Raw genomic sequence first — 18,935 nt, 5'->3', positions numbered from 1 at the left:
AAGTGTATAATAGATTCATGATTTTATTTCTTTGGAATCCACTATAGACCCTAAAACAGAATCACTTGTACATAACCAATGTGTAATAAAAATATTTTTAAATGAATGAAGATTAAGCTTTTGCCTAGATGTTTTGCCTAAAAGCAGTTTAGTTTCTTACTTGGGCAGAATTACAATTTGTATTTTTATACTTTTTGCAAATAAACAACATGTTTGGATTGCCTCTCTGAATTTCATAAGAGCTGTATGTGATAAACTGGGTAGGAGAGCATTGTTTTTCAATCAATCACTTTATGCCCATCATGAGCCCAGAACTAGTCTTCTAGGTACTAGAGAAACAACAGTGAACAAGTAACTCAAATGACTAGGCTCACGGGTTTACATTTTTGTGAGGAGAAGCAGACAGTAAACAAGTAGAAAAGAAACATGATATTTTCAGAGAGTGAAGTGTTAGAAAGGAAACAAAACACTGTGATACAACAGAAAATTATAAGGTAATAGTGAGGAAGGAAAGGATGGTACAGAAAAAAAGAGTGTTCAAAGGGGAGGGGGCATTTGAGCCAACCCCGAATGAAGAGTTGGAAGCAACTCTGTGAACAGCAGGAGAAAGCATTCATAGGAGAGTACAAAGAAACCAAGGAAGTAGGAGTCAGCTTCAAATGTCTGAGGAACAAAAGCAAGGCTAGTGTAACTGCTGGGTGGTGAGCAAGGTGAGACTAGAGTTAAACTGGGGTCAAGCACCAGCACCTCTGCTATCAGCTCTGTTTCTTTGGAAGGGTGACTTGCAGGCAAAAGATTATTAAAACTCTTCCTTTTTGCAAGCAAACTTAACTTGAGTTTAACTTTCTAGATATGTTCCCTGGTAAACTGATAAAAGCTGAAATGTTAACTATGTTACTAGTTAATATTGCTTATTGTAAAAATGACTCCTGATTGGTAAACTGCAACTGAGCTGGAAGGACTATAAATAATGAATTCCCAAATGTCCAAAGCTTCCCAGAGTTTGGGGGCTCTTGTAACTGACATGTCCCGGGAAGCTCTGTGTATGAATTATTACACAAGAGATTCTGGTTTCTGTGGGTCATGAAGCTTTGGATTCAAGGCTATTCCCACACGTGACCAAGGTGAGTCTCATCTCCTTGCACCTGAGTTGCCACATGGGGAGATGACATCTCCCGGGTGGCTAGATTGGACTGGTGGCTGCGCTGTGATATGGACCCCCGCAAGGACTCCCTCTGAGCAGGAACCTCTAGCACTGAAACTCACGGTTCTTGTCCTGTATCCTTCTCAGTAGACTGGTCCCAAGTATGGCCTAGTGTAACCTCCAGAATCTGAAGGTTTGGACCCTGGTGACCATGCTTAACCTCTGTTTCCTTAACTGTTCAGTGGGATAATGATAGCACTGGCTTATTTTGAGGATTAAATAAGGTATATCAATTTGGCATAGGGCAGCACAGAATCAATCATACTGCAAACTGTGAGTTACTTGTATTATTACCCTTATTATGTTTTATAGATGAAGAAGCTTAAACCTAGAGAGAGAACTATCTTACTCAGGGTGAGCTAGCTGGGCAATGTCAAAGTGATGACTAGCACCTCCCTCTAGTCTCCTAGCTGAAGTCTATGTCATGTGCTATTCATTGCTATTCTTGGTTAGTTTAAGGCTATCCAAGTTCCTTTGGATATTCTGTGGTGTGCAGGATATGAAGATGGCTAAAAGCATAGAAGTGCTCTTGCCTGCTAATCTCAAGGTGACCTAAAGATGGCTGGCATGGGGAGGGTAAATCTAAGGAAGATCAAGAAGCTGATGGGACGAATCATCTGTTTCACTTTTTCTTCCTGTCCACCTGCATCCTCTAGATCATTGGCAGCCTGCTGCGCCATCTCACTCTGCATGCAAGTTTCCAGGTTAAAGATGAAAATATGTCTCTCAGTGTTGTAATTTACTCGGCTACACGAATGTCTCAAAATGTTGAAATTAAAAAAAAAAAACAACCAGAACAGTATATTCAGTTTTCATCTAGTCACTATTTTAAAAGATGCTCTGCTGAAGAATCCATGAGCGTATTCATCACAGTCAACATCTTCACTCTTCGTCATCATCACCACCACCAGTAACAACTTAATCACGCCTCTGATTCAATAGCTTTCAACTTGGTTAGCCAGCAATAATAACAGGGCTGTGATTAACTGTTTGCCAAAGAACTGCTCTGTTACAAGAAAATCTTAATAACTAAATCTTAATAACCCAGTTATTTCCATCAATGAAGAAAAAACTGAATTGTATATAGTTTGGGCATCAGCCACAATGCTTATGTGAATTTAGCGTTTATTATAACTGATGAAGACCTTTTAACTGGTAAGCGTACTGTAAAAATGTCTATAAAGAAACATTGAAAGACAGAAAACTATTCTAACATTTGAGATAAAAATGTATTAAAATTTCAGGCCCCTTTCAACTGCAACAATGATATCGACATCAATGTCTTACTTAAAAAAAAAATGTATGATGTGTGTTTGGCTATAATACATGCTAGGAGGTACAGAGTGGATTTATCTGGTTGAAGTCATCAGGAGGGCTTCCACAAGGGAGGTATGCTTTGTCTGAGATGTGTAGAAGAGCAGGAAATGCTTAGGTCAAGGAGACAGTGAAGGTGGATGGTGAGAGGGATGGAAGTACATAGGGGTGAACAGCATGTGCACCTGGGCAGAACAAAGCCCGACCCTTACAAAGACTGGACAAATGTCAGTGTGGGGTGGGTACAGAAGTTAGGGCAGAGACACCATGTAGGCAACCCGTTTCAACACTGATCAATAACTGGTTATGCGTATGCTTCTTTTTATAATATTCCCATTTTAAGGTTTTTAGCTTAATAAAATATTTCTTATGAGTAATTTATATTTGCTATGTACATGATAGACAATTGGAATAGTGTCATATATTCATGTAGATTTAGGTTTATTGCCTGAACTTAGAAAATAATGTCAATTCAAAAAATAGCTTGAGGGCTTCCCTGGTGGCACAGTGGTTGAGAATCTGCCTGTCAATGCAGGGGACACAGGTTCGAGCCCTGGTCTGGAAGGATCCCACATGCCGCGGAGCAGCTAGGCCTGTGAGCCACAACTACTGAGCCTGTGCATCTGGAGCCTGTGCTCCGCAACAAGAGAGGCCGCGACAGTGAGAGGCCCGCGCACTGCGATGAAGAGTGGCCCCCAGTCGCCACAACTAGAGAAAGCCCTCGCACAGAAACGAAGACCCAACACAGCCAAAAAATAAAATAAATAAAATTGAAAAAAAAATCTTGAAAAAAATATAAGAGAATACCTAACATCTTTGTTCTGATGAACTCCAAATGATTTTCTACACTACCTAAATTTATTTTTAACAAAAGAAACTGTGAATTGCAGAGAGCTCAAATAAACAGTTAAGAAAATGTAAATGTCATGTTCAAATTTTATATTGTTTTCTCACTAAATATTACATCTCTTCCAAAACAATTTGCTTAATTTATATTATTTTTCACTTGATTAAAACCAGCTGTCATAATTTTCCTGATTGATATAACTACTCTACATTTTTAAGATTGCATAGTGTTTATTTTCACCTTTTACTTTTTGCTAGTTCCTTCATAATATGATTAAAATAAAAAACAAGTTATAAGGGGCTGGTAAATTCATTAGTAAAATCTCTTTGACCCTCAAGATACACATCATCAGAACTCCTGATCAGCCTCTATTTAGTCATTCCGATATCCTTTTGTTGAATTTTATCGTTAGCCATATTTATAGGCTCTTCATAACTTAATAATTTTCTATAACTTTCATTATTTTAGTTAAAACATTTTAAAGTTGAGTAGTTCAAACATTTAAACATTATTGATTTCATCCACTTTTCAGGTTATTTATAGACCCACTTTCTTTCTAATGTTTCTTTTTCACCTGATATAACTGTTAGAGCCCCTTTTGATTCCACTTACTCCTTTTAGCCAACATTAATTCACTCAGCTTTATTTTCTTTTTTGCCCTCTTAGCCTTTACAGCTTAAAAATTTATATTCAATATACTATGTATTCTTCTTTTATTCCTTTCTCTTCTCCATTTCCATAATGTGTCCTTCTTATGTTTCTAATTCTTGATTGATCCTCACATGTCACATCCTTTATGCAGCTAAAATTTCCACATATTTCTACTTTAACATGGTACTTATAAGCATGTTCTACTTTCCTTCCTGTTCAGGAACTCCAGTCCAGGGTCCAATTTTATTCTGATGCTCTCATTTCACTGCTTCAGAGTTTAATATCCATTTTTCATATTTCACCTTTCATTTTCACTTACGTGGTCCAAATAGGGGTCTACAAAAATCTAAATGTTAACTAAGATATTTGGGTAAGGTTTGATATCAACTGGACACAAACTGTGGAAAAACTAGAGCTAGGGATATATATATATCTATATATATAGGTCTGTGTCTCATTTATAAAATTTACATCTTGCCCACAAGTTTTGAGGTGATTTCAACCCAATAAGTAATCCATTGACTTCTTAGCTTTTTTATTCTCTTCTGGTAGTTTGTGGCCAATAGGATTTATTTCAGTAAATATTTGCAGTAGTTTTATATCTACCATACTTGTCAAGCTCCTCCTGCATATTTATATTTTTGTAGTAAAACAAGTGATGTAATAGTTATCACAGGCTAACTGCTGTAACAAATAGACCCCAAAATGTATAATGGCTCAAACACAATAGGCTTCTTGTTCACTGTACTGCACTGGGGAGGGGAATAGGTGCCAGTGTGACCTTCCTCCATAAAGCCATTCATGGACCTCGGCTGATGGAAACTGACGTCTTCATCACATGGCTTCCAAAGACATCTTGAGCTGATCTCCATTTTAGCCAGTCAGAGACAAAAATAACATGAAGGAGCATGTAGCCTGGAGTTAGTAACCACTGCCCGCATGTACATTCCATTGGTAAAAACAGTCACTCCGCTGCATTTAAGAGGGAGACTGGGAAATTTGGTCCAGCTGTGTGCATAGGAAGAAGAGGGGATCCTCCGTTTTAGGAAACAGCAGTTTCTGTCACACAATTGAAGGAAGTATTTTTTCCTAGTTAGTGCTATTGATTATGAATTATTGATATGAAATAAAGTAGTGAAAATGAAAAAATGGTGTGATGAATATTTTGTAGAAAAAATTTAAAAGCTAAATCTATTTATAGTCACTACCTATATGATTTTTAAAAAATTTTCACATCAGCATTACATGCTAAATACGAATGTTAAAATGTTATAAAACAATGGGGAGAGAGGGAGTAGTTACTTGTCTGAAGAGTGGTTGTACTATATATACAGTATGGTTGGGTATCATAAGACCTAAGCAAAAGAAAAGAAAAAATAGTGTAAACCAAGAAATGTTTGTAATTAGTTACATTTCCTAACATGCCTCAAACATATGTTGTTGACTTGGAATAAAGGAGGACCTATTTTTTCACACCCTAAGGCCCTGCACATGAACTTGATCTGGTGGCTATAGAAGAGTCATTAAGGAAATTTCACAAAAGGAAGTGTCCCAAAACACTGTTCCCAAGAAGTATTGTCACTAGAGTTGAACATTAAAATTATGGAGGAAGCAGTATTTGTCTGAGAGAAAATGGAGAGGAAGTTACAGAAAAATCAAGTAATTGGTACATTGATAAGTGAAATGACTGCTTAATTATCTTGGTTGACAGGCTGAAGAGGTTCCAGTTTAATGTGCTTCCACAACAATGGAAAACTGACACATCTAATCTTTAATTATGGTTGCCCCCTTCCTACATTACAGGAATCCTGTGAGGACAAATGATATAAAACACGTGAAGCGCTTTGAGCGCCTTTGTACAGAACTACAGAAACCCAGTAAAGTTTAGGGCACATAATATTACCATCACTACGATAGTCCAGTTTCCCAGTTGGCCCAGTCTGAGTTTCAGTGTAGCTCCCAATCAAAACTGTTCTTTTTTTTTTTTGACATTAATACTTGAAAAAATACATAGTCACATGAAGCTGCCTAGAGAGTATACTTCTTTGAAAATATTAGAATTATTCTGTATTATTTCAAGTACGATAAGTTCACTGAGTCTGAATTTGCTTTGTTTTGCTTTGATGCAATAGTGGATCTTAAAGTCCCCCAATTAAACATTTCTTTACTTTTTTAATAGATGCCTTTTCGGATATATATGACTGCTTGCAATCTTGTGACAATAAAGGTATTTTTTAAAAAAATATATCTTACTTGAGTCAGACTGTATAAACCAACTTTCCAAAACTGGAATGCAAATTTTTCAATCTGCCTTCCTCTAGGTTTCAAGACATGATAGAAAAGTTGCCACAAGACTGACTAAACTAAAATAAACATAGATACCAAGGAATTGTTGGAAAAAAATACAAATTGTTCTTCATAAGTTTGTCATAAAAATATCACTTGTGACAAAAAAAGGAAATTACTTTTTGAGTAGAAAATATTTTATGATTGAAAATGGACAATAGGTAAGAACCTATAGATGCTCAATAAATCAGGACATTAAAAGATTAAATAAGTTTCATGAAGACAGTGTGGTCTCCTTCCTGGCTTTATTTTTCTACATGGTACTTATTATCATCTGAAATGTTTTCTGTTTTACTTATTTGTTTAATAAACTAACTTGATAGAAGTTTGTGCTAATATGGTAGCCACTAATCACATATGGCTAATTCAATTTAAATTAATTAAAATTAAAAATTCAGTTTCTTTTTTTTTTTTTTGGTGTATGCGGGCCTCTCACTGTTGTGGCCTCTCCCGCTGCGGAGCACAAGCTCCGGACGCGGAGGCTCAGTGGCCATGGCCCATGGGCCCAGCCGCTCCACGGCATGTGGGATCCTCCCAGACCAGGGCACGAACCTGTGTCCCCTGCATCGGCAGGCGGACTCCCAACCACTGTGCCACCAGGGAAGCCCTAAAAATTCAGTTTCTTAATCTCATTAGCTACATGTCAAGTGATCAACTGCCACATGGGGTTAGTGGCTACCATATTGGACAGTACAGAATAGAACACTTCCATTGTTGCATAAAGCTCTATTGAGCAGTGCTTTCAGTTAATAATACTTTTTACTCAAACAAATTCATATTACTTTTATTTTTTAAAAAACATAGAATATAAACTTCATAAAAGAGGTTCAAATGGTAGTTTATTTTTCACATCTAATGCATGTTTACATAGACTTCATAATCAAACAGTGCAAATAATAAAGTTACTAGTAAATAAAGAATTCCCGAGTAACTTCAGCAATAAAGAAACACAAACTTGTTTGCTGACCTCAGCAGGTAAAGTCTTGTTTTGGGAGAGCTGGAGAGCATCAGATAGAACATAAAGGTTTTGCTGTGGTGTGTCTGGACTTGCTAAGTGCCAGACTTTTTATACTCTCCTAGCAAGAAAATTCTATTAAACTGACTTGCAGATGAGAAAACTGTTAGTTGAGAAGAGTTAGTAGCCACCATAGTAACCTTCCCCATTCCTGCAACTGTAAAAATCATACTCCGGATTTAGCTATTTAGTATATTATTTTAACCATATTGACAATTCAACTAACCACATTTTATTTGGAATTAGCTCTGGTTTCAACCCATCCTGAATTTTCAGCATAATGAAGTGCTAGCTTAGAGATGACCTAACAGCTGCCTATTAATTTCAACCGAATTGCAGCGCTTTCTTTTGGCTTCCTGCCACCTTCTCCCCATCCCCAATGTCTTGACTTTGCAAGAGTGTTTGTGCTGATATCTGCAAAAATATCCCACCCGATAAAAGCCGATCTCTCAAGATAAAATGTAATATTTTATACCACTTCAGGTCTCATTCTACTTTTTAAAAACTTAACTTGGCTAACCTTTTACAGCAAAGCTAAATCTCTGACGCATACATTCCACATCACTATCTCAAGACCTTTGTGTAACAAGGTAGGGGTATATGTAATCAAATAAGTATTAACTAACTAAAGTGATTTCTATATTCAGTATCATTTAGCTGTTCTGAAATCTGATCAATGAATGTGGCCTGACACATCGTTATCCAGGGAACTTGTAAAGAAAAGGAATGAGCTCATAATGATTTCTCCACCTGTCCTGTTTACATGATGTACTGTGAACATTCCTCTGCTCTATTGTGACGTCTTCTGTGTGTTTGCTGTTCTTTATCCTAATCAACTCAGAATAATCCATTGATTCATTCATTCACTCATTTCATTCAACACAATCCATGGGCACCTGCTATGTACTGGACACTTAAATACTGGGGATACACTGATGAACACGCAGTTCTTGGTTACAAAGATCTAAGAGTCTAGCGTTAACTGCATTAATTGGCTAGAATTTGATAAGTGTATTAACAGAGATATATGCAAATTATTTTAGGTAAGAGAAAGGACTCCTAATTCAGCTTGGTAAAGACAGGGTAGGCTTCTTGGAGATTATTGCAGTGTTGATTCTTAATAAATGAAGAAGAAACCAGTGAAAAGAAAAGAGGGAGACTGGGTGATTCTGGTTAGACACGATGTCATGAGGACATGCCAAGGACGCCAGAAATAGAGTGTTTTCTGTGAAAAAGGAAGGAAGATTGTCAGGGTGTGTGTATGTGTGTGGCTAGGGAATGGCTGACTGTGTACATGTGTGTGTGCACATACGCACACACACACACACACACACACACACACACACACCAGAATGTGCACTGTGGATAGATAAGGCCACAGCAAGAGGCTTCTAGTCACCCATCCTGTAGATTCTCTACTTTGTCCTCTCCTTGTCCCTAATGAAAACTTTTTCTTGATTCCACAAGGCTGTTGGACAATAGTGATCACTTTAGAAGTGCAAACCAAATTCCCATTTGAGATCTGATCTGCAGTTTGCATGTGCATCAGAGAACCACTGCTCCTCTATACACAGTCGCGTGCAAAGGGGGTTGGGAGAGAGAGTTTTCATGGTTCCATTACAACACAGGTACTCAGATTGAATTGAATTTACTCTTAAGTCACACACATGAGGACACTCGACCAATAAACTACTTATCTGGAGTGGGATTTAACGAACCCCATGACAGAGACTGGCTAGGTGCTCTCCAATCCAGCTTCTTCTATCCCCTGAGCATACAGCTAGATTACATTTCTCAGCTTCCCTTGCCGGGAGGTGTAGCATGTGATTAAGTGCTTGTCGTTTCTCCCCTGGATTGCTGCAGTAGTTTTCTAAGTGATTTCCCCTCTTCTGCCCAGTCCCTTCTATTCTCTACATAGCAGGCAGAACAATCCTATGAAAATGTAGAAATCTGATTATGTCAGACCTTGTTCCAAACTCTCCGATAAATTTCCATGTTTATAACTGCCTACAAGGACCTAGATGATCTCCTCCACCACAGTGCTAATCTCTGTGACCTTACTGTCAGTATTCTCTTGACTACCATAGTTCAAACACTCTAGCAATACTGACTGCTTCGCTCTATCAAGTACATTTTTTCCCCTCTGCCTAGAACGGCTTCTCCAGATGTCCATCAGGGATCACCTCCTCCCTGTTTTCCGATTTCCGTTCCAATGACACCTCAACGATGAGACCAGTCCTGAACACCTTTCTCAAAGAGCAAACTGACACCTAACCAGCTAGTTACGTGTGGCTTCCACTCACTGGTTCTCTTCCTGGCTTTGCATTTCTCCATGGTTATTATTATGAAATGACAATATGATGTTGATATTAACCACATTGCTTATAAATGACTTAAAAGGAGAATATGTAGGTTTCATTGTCTCCCTCCTAATTTTAGTCATTCTTTTATGTCATTTGTGTTATTTTCTTGTCCTTGGTTTTCTCATGGGTGACTTACTCATGTAGTCATTTATTTAATCATTTAGCCATTTATTTATTGAGAGGCTACTTTGTGTCAGGCACTGTATCAAGCAGTGGGGATGGACGAGTGACTGGGAAGGCAACCCTCATGGAGCTCAACTGGGGAAGAGAGACATCAGACCGTTATTACAAACATGGTGAATGTTGAAGAAGAAGACATGAAGCTCAGAGCAGAGAGATCGCAGTGTAAACTAAGAGACTGTGATCTCCTCTAAGTTCCTTCTGGCAGTAAGATCTATAATTATACATTTATTTCTGACACTAGTCATATAGTGGGGGGAGGAAGGGCCCAGTGAAGTATCTAATAGTTATCCAATGCCTGGTATACCACTGAACACCTACTGAAAGATTCTTGCTAAACGCCACAAAGTAGTTATTACTCTTCCCCTTTTCAGGTATGGGAAATTCAACACTCAGGTGGGCATTGTTATTACCACTGTAAGCCTGAGTAAATTGTGGGACAGAACTCTCCTTAACACATACACATAAAGTTGAACACTTTATCACAGTGCTACTCATGGTATAACCTATGGACAAACTGTTACTGTTTTCCAATGAAATAGGGAGGTTGTGGCAGAATATAAATCAATGAACTGCTTCCTTTCTCCAGAAACTCTTGCTACTAAAAGAGAAAAATGTCATCTGAACTAAACAGCATGTTTTGTAACTGATTTACATTCTGCGGATTCTGGAAGAGAAAGAGGTACAGGGGAGTCAGATTGTAGGAAGGTAAGAGACAGCACAGCACGATGGATTCTGAGAACTAAGAAGCAGGAGGATAGGGTAGAGCCATGGGGAGATGGGGTAGTGAAAGGCATGGCTAGAGCGTTACACAGGGGTCCTAATTAAAGGAATTTACATGGCATGCCAACATATTTGACCATGTTTTTAAAACAATGAGGAACGACTGAACACTCACGAGTTTTGGTTACTATAAAGAATGTGCTGGCTATACTCCACTAGTCATTTGAATTGTGTGTGTGTGTAAATTATACTTTCATATGTCTTATACAGTTTTCCATTCAGGTTTTGGTGGTTTTCTTATCCATTCATGTAAGTTCTCTGAATGATAAATAAATATGGACCTCAGTGCTTTGTTACATTTGTGGTAAATATTTTATAGTTTGTTGTTGGCCTCAATTTTTTGATGTATTCAATAAATTTTTGTTGAATAAATAAATGCATAATTTTGCTTTTGTCTTGTAAAATTATAGTCACTAGTTGGTTTCATGAAGGATCTTATAGATTCATAAACATATTCTAAATGCTGAAAGTGTATCAAGGACTTCGGAGTTTTTTTTTTTTTTCTTGTCAACAGGATTGAAGGTCCAGGCAATCTCGCTGGTAGCCTTAGTTCTCCCACTATATCACTGACTGACCTGGAAAAGGCACTTAATCTCTCTCTGTTTTCCTTTCATCACATATAAAATAAGGTAATACTATATACCCAATCCTGCCCGCCTCATGGAGGATATTAAACAAATGAATTAGAAAGTAGGTAATGACATCCATAATTAGGAAGAGGTATAATATATTCCCTGCTCTTTGGAGGAGCATGCTATTAATTTCAAGGCATCACCGTAAATCGCAATTTATTCCTGTTTGCTTAAAGCAAGGGAACAGGAGGGCAACTCAATTCAAATAGCAAGACAGGATTTTCTGATTTCTGTTTCTGCTCTTGTCCTGTTTCATTGAGTTTTAACATTCTTTGAACTCCTAAAATGAGCAAAGCCCTATGGTAGGCATTTTCAATCCATTACAACATGGTTTCCTCATTTAAAATTCATTTGTAACCCAGATATCCCGGAAAAGAAAATGGAAGACTTGAAGAAAGGTCAACCATAAACAGTGTAGTATTGGAGCTTCCAATGGCTGATGCTCAATTCTTTTTCAAGCTAACACAAATAGATTTGGGAAATAGATTTCATTTTATAATATTCTTGTGAATCACTGTCATCATTCCTTGACTCAAATAACTGAGGAAAAATGCAGTTTAATAGAACTCCCCATAACAAAATTTGGGGAATAAAACAAATGTAATTTATCTTATAAGATCATCAGATTGAGATGCTGGTCAACCTAAGGTCTAATGAGTAACATTTCTTGAAGCAAGAGACAACTTACTTTTCTTTAAAAAGAAATGTGCAAAGTACCAAGTATACATTTAGTGTTTGGTTGTTGCAAAATATTTTTATACATATTGTTTCATTAAACTCTTATAATTCCTTAGTTATCTATTCTATACACAGTAGTACATATATGTCAATCCCAATCTCCCAAACCATCCCACCCCCTGCTCCCCACTAGGTGTCCATATGTGTGGCTGATTCCCTTTTCTGTACAGCAGAAACTAACACAATACTGTGAAGCAACTATACTCCAGTTAAAAAAAAAGAAAAATTTTTTTAAAAATTAAAAATTCTTATAATTCCATTACATAGCTATTATTGTGCACATTTTAATGCACAGAGAAATCACTTTCACACAGTAAATTTCCATGATTCACCCAAGTTTAAGAACCAGTATTTGGAAGCTAGTCTTCAGGTTCTACATTGAATGTGTTTGTCAAGAACATTGCATCTAAATCTAAATGTGCTTTTATAAATATCGCAGGTAACAAACTCAAATGCTTCCAGGGGCTAGACAGGAGACAGATATGTACAAAGCAGGCCAGATGGGGACTAAAGTGAAGACCATTATCTAAAGTGGAAGGGGCTACTTCACGGGTTTCTGTTGCCATGTGGGAATAGGGGACCAGTGTTGTTAAATTATCATGTTTCTAGAGAAAATTTAGAATATTGATGTTCAAATGTAACATCTGATTTTTTATTGACAGATATAATTAAAATTCACCGTGAGTAAAACATAAGGCATTTGCAGCCATCATGTTGAGAACAGACTATTAAGCAGCCTTCTCTGGTGTGCCTGTTCCTATTTGATAATCAAATGAGGAAAGACATCCCATTTTACAGATAAGAACACTAGAAGTAAAAAAAAAAAAAAAGAGTTTGTGATTTGCTTAAGGTCACATAGGCTAGCACGTGGCAACCATGTGGCTCAAAACTCACCAATTACTCTACACGTCATTTCACTGCCATGACTTATTTTGTGATGTGTCTAGAAATCAGAGAGAAATCAAATTATTCCATTACACAGTTATGTGCTTCCACCCCAGTGTACTATAATGCCTGAGTCAATGGCACAACACTCTGCTGTCCAGACACTTCCCAGCTGCCACAGCTTGACTGTCACAGCTGGGGTTGCCTTGAGCACCAGGGCTTTGGAGGAGAACTCACAGGGTGGTTACCGATGAAGATAAAAGAGAAAACCTGAGGATTAAAAATGGACAATTTCCAGTTAAAATTACCATATTGTAATTTTGTTAGTTATCAGACTAAGTACACAGAAGCTTATCTGACAAGAAATTGTCCTAATGGGCATGATTTAACCTAGAGATGTCTGATTTCCTCATATGTGGTGTCCAGATGGTCTTTTTTGCTCTCTGTTGAGACCAGGAGGCATAAAGGCCATTTCTAAAACAGAGACAATGAAGTAAGTGCAGGGTGTAAATGCACAAGGCTGGTCAACATAATGTACTCAATCAGATTATATTTTTAAAGCTAATTCCCTATTACTGACATAGGCAACTGATGAGGGAGAAAAAAAGGGTACTACTTTTTAGTGGTTTTGCTAGAGATGCTATTACAAGTGACTAGAGCTGATGAGATAGATCCCAATGTCATGCAGGCTCTGCAGTAAAACATGGGAAAGCAAAAGGGAGGATAACAAAATGAACAAGAGAGAAGCCTAATGTTCTACTGAGAAATACTGCTTTTTCGTTTCAATGCAGAATTAATTCTGTGCCTAACTTCAGTATCTCCTATGCACTAATGAGAAAAAAGGTGTATAGAACTTAGCTGAAAAAAAAAGCCATTGGTAGTAGTCTGCGCACAGTACGGAACACACTAATTACACAGTAAATAATTAAACAAAAGTCCTCTAAAATGCCCAGTTTATAATAACTTCTTATGGTAGTTCCAAATTACAACACTGGCTATTTGCATAGGATTTTACAGAACCATCTATTACAGTATTCAAGAAAAAGAAAATACCTCAGAAGACATATTTCTCATTTGGAAGTACAATAACTTTGTAAGTTAACATTTGGAAAGCTTCCCAGTTTTTAGCAGTAAAATGATAATGCTAGACGTATCATTTTAAAGTGGAATCTCCTAGAAGTTAATTCAGTTGACAAGGTCACATTTAGACTTTATTTTTTCCCCTTATGTTTTGCACTCAAAATAATTCCCAGATCCTATTATTCAAAGCACTGAAGTTACCATAGCAATTCATGCATCTGCTCATACTCAAGGTACCTCTGAGATAGAGAGCTACTTAAAAAAAATAAACTTCTAAGATACAGATCATGGAATGCACAGTGTTTTGAGAAAGGGAAACAAACCAGAGACGCTTATTCGTTGGGTAGAATTGCTTGATTTTAGTAATATCTTATTGTGAAGATTCAGTAGAATAGCCCTGGATTTAAGAGCAAACTCTGGGTTCAAAGCCACACTCTGCCAGTTACTTGCTGTGTGACCTTGGGCAATTTATATAACCTCTGTATCCTTATTTCCTCATCTATAGATAATGGTATTTATCACATATGTCGTTGTTGCAGTTGTTGTGAGGATTAACATTTGTAAGGCACTTACAGCACAGCAACTAGTCTATAGTAAGTACTACGTAAGAATTAGCTTTCATCTTAAAGAAAGACGTACTTTCACAGTAGCAGAGAAAATATATTTTCAAACGAAAAATTTTAAATATATTGTATCAGAAAAGAATTGCACTTCAAGTCTTATGGGAGCATATCTGATTTAAGCTGTGTTTTACTTTTGGTAGGGAGAAGAAAAATGATAGAGATTCAATGTGAAATATCTAAAATACCTTGACTTAATATATTTTCTGCACTTAAAGTATAATACTTTATGGTTCCTTTTATACCTCTTTAATAAGTTTTTAGATTTTAGAAATAAATCTATAGTAATCATACTCAAATTTGTTAACATTTTTGTGTATCTTTTAGACACTTTCACGAGTTTCAAATTTTATTCACAAAAGTCATTCAACCTCAGGCAGTCTTTGTTTTAACTCCTAAAAAATTTTCAGAAAGTAGTCAAGAACTAAAACATTTATTTCTTGATAATGAAACGTCAAATTTTCCTTTATTTTTAATTTGTGAAATTTGTTTTCTTGATTCCACCTTTCATTGGTCTTTGTCCATTTAGCCATTTTTGTATTTTCAAATATTGCTCTTATATATTTAAATGTATTTCTTCTTAAATATCAAAACATACTCAAAAGTCTATCTTTCCAATTTATTTGTTTCTTTAACAAAAGAGATGAAAGAAATGCTATGTCAAAACAGTCCAACACTAGGTATTGTGTGCTTTAGGTCAGAAACGTTAAGAACCCAAATTTCTTTCCCACGTAATTGAACAAAACTGAAGTGTTAGGAGAAGAAAGAAAAATTTTATTGACATTTTTGAAAATGATACAAATTTTAATACTGCAAATGGGGTGGTTTAAACCTAAGCACAGAGCTTTCCTTTGCATCTTGGATTATTATCCCCACAATTCAGTTTTCTTTTTTTGGTGTTAATGTGGCATCACTTATTTATAGCAATATATTTTTACAACTGTATTTAATTTTTTCATGTGTATTTCCTATTTCAAAAATATGTTGTCTGTGTATATATTTTTTCTCATTAACCAGACACAATGATTTTCTAGAAGACAAGAACTCTGGCACTGAATTCATTTGTAACTATGATACAGGTACCTCCTTCCCTCACTTTTTTTTTAACGTTTGAGATTGATATACTTTATTGCATATAAATTATGCATCAACTTACATAAAAGAAAGAGGGAAACAGGATATGTTGACATAAGTAGAAATGTACTGAAAATATTAATTTTTGTACTTTGGCAAATATGTTAAACTTACACTTTTCCCAGTATTATTGAGAAATCACCGACATGCATCACTGTATAAGTTTAAGGTGTACAGCACGACGGTTTGATTTATGTATACTATGAAATGATCACCACAATAGGTTCAGCAAATGTCCATCTTCCAACATAGATACAATAAAAAGAAGAGAAAGGAAAAAAGGGAAATTTCCTTATGATAAGAACTCTTACAATTTACTCTCTTAACGGCTTTGCTATGTATCATACAGCAGTGCTAGCTATAGTCATCATGTTGTACATTACATCCCTAGTAGTTACATATCTTATATTTGTACCTTTTGTTCACCTTCCTCCAATTCCCTCTTCCACCACCCTCCACCTCTAGTAGCCAGAAGTCTGATCTCTTTTTCTATGAGTTTGTTTCTGCTTTTATTTTTAATATTCCACATATATTTTACTTAGCATAATGCCATCAAGGTCCATCCATGTTGTCACATATGGTAGGACTTCCTCATTTCTTATGGCTGAAAAATATATATATATATACACCACAACTTCTTTACCCATTAATACATTGATGGACACTTAGGTTGTTTCCACATCTTGACTGTTGCAAATTAAATTGTTATTAACATGTGGGTGCAGATATCTTTTCAAATTAATGTTTTTATTTCCTGTGAAATTGCTAGATCATATGGTAGTTCTATTTTTAATTTTTTGAGGATCCTCCATACTGTTTTCCATGGTGGCTGTACCAATTTACAATCTTATCAACAGTGCACAGGGGTTCCCTTTTCTCCGCATCCACACCAGCATTTGTTATCTCTTGTTTTTTTTTTTTTTTTTTTTTTTTTTTTGCTGTACGCAGGCCTCTCACTGTTGTGGCCTCTCCCGTTGCGGAGCACAGGCTCCGGACGCGCAAGCTCAGTGGCCATGGCTCACAGGCCCAGCCGCTCCGCGGCACTTGGGATCTTCCCGGACCGGGGCACAAACCCATGTCCCCTGCATCGGCAGGTGGACTCTCAACCACTGCGCCACCAGGGAAGCCCTATCTCTTGTTTTTTTTGATGATTGTCATTTTAACAGGCATGAGGTGATATCTCATTGTGGTTTTAATTTGCATTTCCCTAATAACTAGTGATGTTGAGCATCTCTTCATGTACGTATTTGCCTTTTGCATATCTTCTTTGGAGAAATGTCTATTCAGGTCCTTTACCCTCTTTTAATTGGGTTATATATTATTTTGCTATTATTCAGTTGTATGAGTGCTTTATATATTTTGGATATCAACCCCTTATCAGATATATGGTTTACAAATATTTTTTCCCTTTCTGTTGGTTTTCTTTTTACTTTTTTGAAGGTTTCTTTTGCTGTGCAGAAGTACTTTAGTTTGATGTAGTCCTACTTGCTTTTGTTTGATTTGATTTTTTTGCTATTTGATTTTGTTGCTTGTGCTTTAGATGTCATATCCAAAAATCACTACCAAGTCCCATGTCAAGAAACTTTATTCCTATGTTTTCTTATAGGAATTTTATGGTTTCAGGTAAGTCTTCAATTCATTTTGAGTTAATATTTATGAGTGGTGTAAGATATGGGTCCATTTTCAGTCTTTTCCATGTGAATATCCAATTATCCCAGCATGGTCTATTGAAAAGACTGTCTTTTCTCCATTGAGTATGCTTGGCTCCCCTGTCAAATATTAGTTGACCATATATGCTTGAGTTTACTTTTGGGCTCTTGATTCTTTTCCATTGCTCTGTCTGTTTTTATGCCAGTACCATACTGTTTTAATGAATATAAGCTTTATTATATAGCTTGAAATCAGGAAGTATATAACCTCCTGCTTTGTTCTTCTTTCTCAGGATTTCTTTGGCTCCTTAGGCTCTTCTGTGCTTCCATATAATTTTCAAAGTGTTTTTTCTACTTCTGTAAAAATTGCCATTGGATTCTTTATAGGGATTGCACTGAATCTATAGATGGCTTTTGGTAGTATTGACATTTTAACAAACAATATTAATTATTCCAATCCATGAACATGGGATACTTTTCCATTTATTTATGTCTTCTTCAATTTCTTTCATCAACATCTTGTAATTTTCAGAGTAGAGATCTTTCACCTACTTAAATTGATTCCAAAGTATATCATTGTTTTGATGCTATTGTAAATGGGATTGATTTCTTTATTTCTTTTTCAGAAAATTGGTTGTTAGTGTATAGAAATGCTATTGATTTTTGCATGTTAATTTTGTATCCTGCAACTTTACTGAATTCATTGATTAGCTCTAACAGTTTTTATGGCTGAGTCTTTAAGCTTTTCTATATAGAAAATCATGCCATCTGCAAATACAGACAATTATACTCCTTCCTTCCCAATTGTGATACCTTTTCTTTCTCTTGCCTAATTGCTCTAGCTAGGACTTCTAGTACTATGTTGAATAGGAGTGGTGAGAGTGGGCACCTTTGTCTTGTTCCTGATCTTAGAGGAAAAGCTTTCAACCTTTCACCCTTGTGACGTTAGCTGTGGGCCTGTCATATATGACCTTTACTATGTTGAGATATATTCCTTCTACATCTAATTTATTAAGAGTTTTTATCATAAATGGAATTTAAATTCTTTCAAATGCTTTTTTCGCAATTATTATCACATGATTCTTTTCTTTCATTCTATTAATGTGATGTATCATCACATTGACTGATTTGCCTATGTTCAGCCATCTGTGCATCTCAAGAATAAATACCGCTTGATCATGGTGAATAATTCTTTTAATGAGCTGCTGAATTGTTTGCTAGTATTTTATTAAGAATTTTTGCATCTATATTCATCAGAGATATTGGCCTGTAGTTTTCTTTTCTAGTTGTGTCTTTTTTTGGGTTTTGGTATTAGGATAATGCTGGCCTCATAAGATGAGTTTAGGAGTGTTTGCTTCTCTTCAAAGTTTTGGAAGAGTTTGAGAAAGATTGGTGTTAATTTCCATTTTAAAAACCAATTTGCCAAAGTCTCTAAGTGGTTTAAAAGCATTACTTAAGGCTTGGTGGCTTTAAATATGTAATGTGTTACTGAGT

General features: G+C 36.3%; 2 protein-coding genes across 2 annotated transcripts in view; both read right to left on the bottom strand.

Moving 5' to 3' along the window:
• OXR1 (oxidation resistance 1) overlaps positions 1-2,008 on the bottom strand; it is an 874,541-nt gene extending 872,533 nt beyond the window's left edge. The window contains exon 1 of the mRNA XM_049700414.1: positions 2,003-2,008. The gene's annotated coding sequence lies outside the window, so the exon portion shown is untranslated. The remainder of the gene's footprint in view (positions 1-2,002) is intronic.
• Positions 1-18,935, bottom strand: part of ZFPM2 (zinc finger protein, FOG family member 2) — a 464,257-nt gene that overhangs the window by 100,198 nt on the left and 345,124 nt on the right. The window lies entirely within an intron of this gene.

Source organism: Orcinus orca, chromosome 17 (genome assembly GCF_937001465.1).
Source record: "Orcinus orca chromosome 17, mOrcOrc1.1, whole genome shotgun sequence".
Lineage (NCBI taxonomy): Eukaryota > Metazoa > Chordata > Mammalia > Artiodactyla > Delphinidae > Orcinus > Orcinus orca.
Note: the sequence above shows the minus strand (reverse complement) of the source record. Positions and strands in the feature narration are given on the sequence as shown.